At 40.4% G+C, this 6,144-nt stretch overlaps 1 pseudogene; it reads left to right on the top strand.

Annotated features, from left to right (window-relative positions):
* Positions 1 to 5,116: 5,116 nt before the first annotated feature.
* Positions 5,117 to 6,144, top strand: part of LOC103192842 — an 8,559-nt pseudogene continuing 7,531 nt past the window's right edge.

Raw genomic sequence — 6,144 nt, 5'->3', positions numbered from 1 at the left:
GTGACATTTCAGGAAAGACTTTTAAATCTAAGGAGGGTAACCATGTAGATAGCTCATAAGAGAATTGCCCAAGAGCCAGAAGAAAAGTTCAGATAAGATATCAGGATGACTAAACCCAAAATAAAGCAGGAAAAAAAAAAATCTCAAAGAGCCAAGAACTCAAAAAAGAGTTATTGATGATAATTATGAAAAGAAATAGATGAAACATGAGCTAGTATATCTTAGAAAAGAACTGGAAGAAATTAATGACAGCATCACAGAGATGAATGCCACAAAAATCAATAAACATGAATAAGCATGAGTGGAAATTCCATCAGGGACATGAAAAATCCATTTGAGGAAATCATTCAAATCAAAATAGAAAAAAAAAAGTAATGAATAGAGAAGCTCCTCATCTGGCCCTGCCTTGCAGTGGCCAGATACAGAATGACTTCCAGCAGGTCAAGAGCAAGGTCATGTTGAAATGGACAATTGTGGCAGCAGCAATGACCAGGCTCAAGGCCATCACCCATAATGACATGGATCCACAGAAACCTACTGCTTATAGTACTTTGCCCACTGGCCACAATATATCATAGTTGCTTGGTAGAGTGTTGATGAACTACATTACAGATAATGCATGAAGACTCAATAGCTAGGCAAGGCTGGTAAGAACATATCACACTTTATCCATTTTACTGTAATTTCCATGTTTTGATTTGGCTGCTAAACTAATAGAGTTTTTAGAGGAGATATCAAAAATGAAAATGAATTTATTATTATTACTAGTATTTTTAATTTCTTTGTAAGAGTTTCCAATCCAGTTGCAGTCAATATTTGCAAGCACTTTGGGTTAACAGAATGTACAAGACCATCACAGAATATACCCAACTTGCAACAGTAAGCTGAATGAAGATGTTTGCCACATGAGGAACACATTTTCCAGAGGCACAGAGAAAATACAAATTATGCCATTACCTCATCCTAGGGGCCTGAAGATATTGAATAGCTCTGGGCAATGGCTCTTAGGTGCTGCTCCAGATATTTTATGAACAATATTATTTTCTTTGGATGATCTTAGAGCTCTATTAGGAGAAAAGTAATATGGTAGGTCTTAGGCTTCAAGAAAATACAAGTTATAAATTTATTTTCATTGTTTCCAATTAGCAGTATTATATCTACTAATACAGTTCAGTATAATAAAATGCAATAAAAAGGCAGCTAGGTCAAAAAGAGACATCCCACTTTCATGGTTCATAGTACAGCTAGTATTAATACAGTGTTAACTACATGGTAGGGGGAAAGTGGAGTCTCTACAAGGTGCAAATGGTCACCGCTTAGCAAATGGCTAACCAAAAGGCTGGAGGCTTGAGTCCACCCAGAGATGCCTCAGAAGAAAGGTGTCATTCTACTTCAAAAAAAACAATGATTGAAAATCCTATGGAGCACATTTCTACTCTGACACACATGAGATCTCCATGAGTCAAAACCAACTCATCAGCATCTGGTCTTAGAGAAATCACAACTGTATGTGTGTGTGTATATATATATATATATTCATTGAGTTGTTAGCTGAAGCTTTAAAATAAAATATGAAATGTATAAACCTTAAGATGTATAATAAAAAAATTGTCAATTTTAGAAAAAACAAATTAATATAGAGAGGAAAATAGAGGTACAAGACAGACCAAGGAAATCTGATATATACATAGTGTTGCTAAAGAAGTGCACACAATATCAGAGCAAAGTAGTATTTATTTGAAGGACGCCATTATGTTCCACCAAAGTAAAGTGCATATACCGGGTATCACCTACAGGGCTGGTGCTGGAAGCTATGAGTACAACTATGAAGCTCTTCCTGCCCTGTGGGCTCCTGACCCTGTGGAGGCTACAGGCAAATAAGCAGATGAGTAAAATACAATGAGAGAAAAAGCAGAAAAGAGTTTAGCACTGAGTATTATGGGGGATGGATCATGAGATCATAACTTAGTATGTCATGTATCAGACACTGTGCTTGGTCCTTTCATTGTGGTGGAGAAATGTGTGATTAGAGAGTTGAGAGTGGCTTGCCCCTAGAGCATGGAATCAACCAAAATTTGAACCCAGGTAGGGTCTCTGTGAGTTGGAATCAACTCGACAGAAATGGGTGTTTGGTTTTTGGTTTTGTATTAGAGTTTGAAATCTGAGGCACTGTGTGTATGTGTAAATAACAACAACAACAAAAATCTCACTGCCATTGAGTCAATTCCAACTCATAACAACCCCCCTTGGGTTTTCAAGGTGGTAAATCTTTACAGAAGTAGATTGCCCAGTCTTCCTTGTGTAGAGTGGCTGATGGGTTTGAACCACCAACCTTCTGGGTAGCAGCCAAATGCCTTAGCCTGAAAGCTTTACCTCCGTCTTAGTCTTCATGTGAGTTTAGAACCCATGTTGAATTTTAAAACTGCCTTTTCTAACAGCAGCTTCTCTAACCCTTGTACTTACCTCATCATATACCATAAAGGATATTTTCCCTATAGTTGTGCACATGCAAGATGTCACAGTCTATTGCTAGGGAATCTTTCCTCTATGGTTAAACAGATGCAGGACACAATAGCCTATATGCCCAAAAGGTCTTGCTTCACAGCATTATCAATAAATCTTCTTTACAATGGATCCCCAGGAAAAGGCACACTTGAGAAAGCAGTTTTAATAACAGGTTCCCAGAAAAATATACCTACCATTGTACTGTGACTATACTATAATTCACTGAAAAGCACCCACACTTGCTTTATGTACCTTTAACCAATCATGTAATCACACACATGTTATCCACCAATCCCTGCTGAGTCTCCACTCCCATATATCCCACCTTCAACTTCCCTGTTTGTCTTTTAGCCAATCATGATTTTGTAGCTTTAGTTCCTGCTTCAACTGTGTAAGAATGTTTCCTTCTTTTCTGTCTAGTGGAGTGCCTATCTCACTCTGAATCTGGACCTTTTGCCTGGTCTGTATTGTCTTTGGATTTTCAATAAATTTCTTTGATTTTGCTTTTATAGAGTGTGTGTTTTCACCCTAGGAAAGTTTGATGTCTAGTTCTAAATTAATCCTCATTCTCCTTGAATGTGTCACCTCCTTGTACATCAGCTTAACAAAACCCATCACCTCTGTAAAACCAAAAAAAAAAAAAAAAAAAAACCCACCATACTCACTGCCGTTGAGTCGATTCCAACCCCCTTTGGGTTTCTTTATGGATGTAGATTGACCAGTCTTCCTTATGTGGAGTGCTGGTGGGTTTGAACCACCAACCTTCTGGGTAGCAGTTAAACGCCTTAGGCACTGTGCCACCAGAGCTCCTTATCACTTCTGTAAGGACAGCATAAAAAAAACAAAACTAAGCTCATTGCCATCCAGTCAATTCCAATTCATAGCAACTCCTTTTGGGTTTCTGAGGTGGTAAATATTTACAGAAGTAGATTGCCCAGTCTTCCTTCCGCAGAGCAGCTGGTGGATTTGAACTGCCAAATGACTATAAATCCTGTGCATCTTGTCAGGAAGGTTAATGATGAGGGGAGTTGGGTTTTACTGGGAGTGGGAGGTATAGCAGTGTATCTGTGGGACGACCACAGGTTTGTAACACTTTGACTGGAATTAGTGTCATATTCAGGAAGATGAGCCTTCTAAAAAGAAAAGCAAACGTATTCATCAAGTAAAATCACACTCAAGGCAAAGATTATTTGCGAGATGAACAATGAAACACAGGCTTGTGTCCAGGATGTGCTAAGAATTTGGGACCACAGGACAATGAGAGGTGCCAACAGTGAGAGGGGACAAGTGCCTGAGAAGAAGAGAAAAAATAAGACTCCAGGGAAAGGAACATTTTGAACATCATTCTATGCAGAAAAAATGAGAAATGCAGGCTGCCTGCCTTTGCTTTAAGTTGTCCTGAGGGGTTTGACTAGACCATCTAGTGAGTCAAACAATGTAAGAATGATTGTGCTGGAGTGGTGAGTAGGCATGGAGATATAACACGTAATGTTCTTAGAATGGGGTACTCTGTCCCTGGGAATTTGCTTAAGGTCTTTTTCAAAGGCATTGCATTATTTAAAAAAAAAAAAAAAAAAACAAACAGCAAAAAGAGCATTTAGTTTTTGACAATATCATGGCCCTGATTGCTTCAAATGCCCTGTGTTTGTTCCCTGTAATCCTGACCTGTTGTTCCTAGGTGCCATCCAGTTGATTCTGACTCAGCGAAATTGGGATACAGTACAACTGATCCTCAGGGTTTTGTAGGTTATAATCTTTACAGGAGCAGATCATCAAGTATTTTCACCCCAGAGCTGCTGGTGGGTTTGAACTGCTGATTTTTAAGATAGCAGCCAAGGGATTAACCATTGTGCTGCTGGGGTTCTTTAATCCTGGCCTCCATGTTTCTAAGTCTCCTAACCAGTGTCCCTGAATCCCAGACTATTAGGTCAAGGAGAAGGGACTACAAGCAAACCTTGGGGGCTGCTTCAGAGAAGAAACAGTGAAGAAGATAAACCGACAGGAATGGAGTGACTGAAGAAGAGGGGAGAAACCAAGGCAATGCAGAGTCCCAGAAGACCAAGAAGGGGAGTGGGCATGAGGAGAGGTCAGGAGCTGAGGGCCAAGGCAAGGATTTGACAATGAGAAATTACCATAGAAAGAGTTTCAACAGGGAAGTGGATCAGAAGCCAATTTACAAAATCAGAGAGCAAGTGAAGGAGGAAAAAAATGCAGCTTCCTGGGACCCAGGACCCAGCATTACTGCATGAGCTCCTAAGCCCCCCAGTTGCCCATCTCAGGCTACCTGTCACATCCCCTTCCCCATCCAGTCATCTTTCTATCTCAGAGCTCCTGGAATTCTCTCCTGCCCTCTTGCCACCATGGTATTATTTTTCAAGACATTAATGAGACTCTAATGTGAATTTACAGTCCCTGGGTGTTGCAAAAGGTTAAATGTTAAACTACTAACCACCAAAAGATTGGAAATTCAAACTCATCCAGAGATGCCTCAGGAGAAAGACCTGGAGATCTGCTTCTGAAAGGTCACAACCTTCGAAACCCTATGCAATATTTCTTGCCACATATTTTCATGAAAGTGACATCATTTTTAAACCTTGCATAGCAATCCCTGATGCACAACCATGATAGCCATGGAAGGGAGGGCAATGGGAAGTCTAACTACTTCTTTAAGATCTTCCAACTTTTGGATGATTATCGAAAATGCTTCATCATAGGAGCAGACAATATAGTCTCCAAGAAGATGCAGCAGATCTGCATGTCCTCAGGGGAAGGCCATGGAGCCGATGGGCAAGAACATCATGATGCGCAAAGCCATCAAAGGGCACCTGGCAAACAATTCGGCTCTGGAGAAACTGTTGCCTCACATCCAGGATAATATGAGGTTTGTGTTCAACAAGAAGGACCTGACTGAGATCAGGGTCATGCTGGAAATCTATGAGTTGTCAGCTGTCATCTTTGCTGATGCCATTGTCTTGTATGAAGTTACTGGCCAGCCCAGAATGCTGATCTGAATCCTGAGAACACCCTTTTTTCCAGGCTATGGATATCACCACTAGATCTCCAGAGGTACCATTGAAATCCTGAGTGATATGTGCTGATTAACACGGGAGACAAAGTGTTGTTGTTATGTGCCATCAAGTCATTTCCAATTCATATCAACTTTATGTACAACAGAATGAAACACTGCTCAGTCCTTTGCCAGCCTCACAATCATTATTATACTTGCACCCGTCCCTTCAGCCACTGTGTCAATCTGTCTTATTGAGGGTCTTCTCCTCTCTCATTGACCCTCCACTTTACCAAGCATGACATCCTTCTCCAGAGAATGGTCCTTTCTAACAACATGACCAAAGCAGGTGAGACGAAGTCTGGCCATCCTTGCTTCCAAGGATGATTCCAGCTGCACTTCCTCCAGGACAGATTTGTTAGTTCTTTTAGCTGTCCACTGTACATTCCACATTCTTCACCAACACCACAAGTCAAAAGCATCAACTCTTCTTCAGTCTTCCTTATTCATTGTCCAGCTCTCACATGTATAGGAGGAGATTGAAAATACCATGGCTTGGGTCAGGTAGGTGCATTGTGTTAGACTGGGTTCTCTAGAGAAACAAAAACCAGCAAAGCTTGTATATATATATA

The sequence above is a fragment of the Orycteropus afer genome, unplaced genomic scaffold (assembly GCF_000298275.1).
Source record: "Orycteropus afer afer isolate SDZICR_OR568_19922 unplaced genomic scaffold, OryAfe1.0 scaffold00031, whole genome shotgun sequence".
NCBI lineage: Eukaryota > Metazoa > Chordata > Mammalia > Tubulidentata > Orycteropodidae > Orycteropus > Orycteropus afer.
Note: the sequence above shows the minus strand (reverse complement) of the source record. Positions and strands in the feature narration are given on the sequence as shown.